Source organism: Scyliorhinus canicula, chromosome 1, assembly GCF_902713615.1.
Source record: "Scyliorhinus canicula chromosome 1, sScyCan1.1, whole genome shotgun sequence".
NCBI classification, from domain to species: Eukaryota; Metazoa; Chordata; class Chondrichthyes; order Carcharhiniformes; family Scyliorhinidae; genus Scyliorhinus; species Scyliorhinus canicula.
In genome coordinates this window covers 275,644,940-275,646,698 of record NC_052146.1, presented here as the reverse complement: position 1 = coordinate 275,646,698, position 1,759 = coordinate 275,644,940, and positions in this window count along the sequence as shown.

Sequence of the window (1,759 nt, the reverse complement as noted above, 5' to 3'; positions counted from 1 at the left end):
GGCCACGCTAAATTGTCCCTCAGTTGGAAAAAATAATTGAATACTGTAAATTTTTTTAAAAGTCAAAATCACACACAGCGGATGTTATCCACCTGCATTTCAGGAAGAGATTTGGCACATCATACAATGTGAGACTTCATTGCAATATAGCGAAGATGCAAACAGGAGAAACATATTGCGGTAAATAAGATTAATAGAAAGAACAGAGGCCTCAAATGTTAATGAAGGAAAGTGCTTTACCTCCTGCTTCCCGGCATTGTATTTTTCAGGGCTGGTACCACCTCCAGAAAGTCTTTTTCTTTCACATCAACCAGTGGAAAAATGGAAAGCATTTAGGCCAATCTTCACATCAGTACTCCTTGAATTAGTAGATAATAAAAGGCTAAAAGACATCAACAGGACCTGTACTGGCAATACTGCATGTATCCATGATATCCTGGTTACTAATGACACAAAAATGGGATTGCAAACTAAAGACTACTCCATGAAATATGAGAAATCAACAGTGATTTTTGGTTAGTACTATATCTTCTAAGTAAGTGCTGTACATTGAATAAGCGGATGAAACCAGGAAGACCTTTGACAAAAAAATTATGGACACAATTAACTTTAAAAGTCTTTAGTTGGTTTTGATTTTCAAAAAATCTCTAGAAGTAATGGTGATGACATCTCAAGGGTCAACATAGATCACATGCAGAGACCATAATGAAAGTAGGAAACAAAACCTCAATTTTGGCTCTTCTTAAATATAAATTGATATTTTTTTAAAAACCTACTGTGCACTTGTTTTCAGTGAAAAGTCATTGCAAAACCCACAGTGAAGTGGAATAAAGCAACTTCAAACTGTTTGTAATCTGAAAACAATTGTTGCAGATTTTGATGTTTCTCTGAAGAAAATGTTGGTGGAAAGGCAGTGCTTTTTAACATCACTCTGTTCTGTATTCCATCTTTCCTTCTCTCTTCTTGCTTTGTCCCCAGAACATTATGACATATGGGATATAGTTTTATGGACATAGTTAAATCCAGTCTTTAGCACCTTACTGAAGTGCCTTCTTTAAGGCTTCTTGCAGGCTACTTGATCTTTGGTGAAGGGGCTGGCATCAGATATAAATCTCCTTCAAACAATGTTTACTTATCTATATTTCCCAGTAATGGCATTAACTAGGATTGGGCCTCTAGATATAGAACATACAGTGCAGAAGGAGGCCATTCGGCCCATCGAGTCCACACCAACCCACTTAAGCCCTCACTTCCACCTTATCCCCGTAACCCAATAACCCCTCCAACCTTTTTTAGTCACGAAAGGCAATTTAGCGTGGCCAATCCACCTAACCTGCACGTCTTTGAATGTGGGAGGAAACCGGAGCACCCGGAGGAAACCCACGCAGGCACGGGGAGGACGTGCTGACTCCGCACAGACAGTGACCCAGCGGGGAATCGAACCTGGGACCCTGGCGCTGTAAAGCCACAGTGCTATCCACTTGTGCTACCGTGCTGCCTTGCTGGATTATTTCCTTCACCACGATCAGGAGACCTGTTGTAATGTCTCCAACCAAAATCCTGATTAAGAACGGCTGATTCAGTCCCTATCAATAAGATGGTCTGTATTTTTCAGTACCACATGCTGTTATGTGTTTACTCAGAATATCAGATGTGGATGCTCCATTTGAAATCCGAGGAGATAGTGTGATCAACAATGTTAACTCAGAAACACTAACAATTAGAAAAAGAATTCTGTGCCATGATGATCAGAATGTGG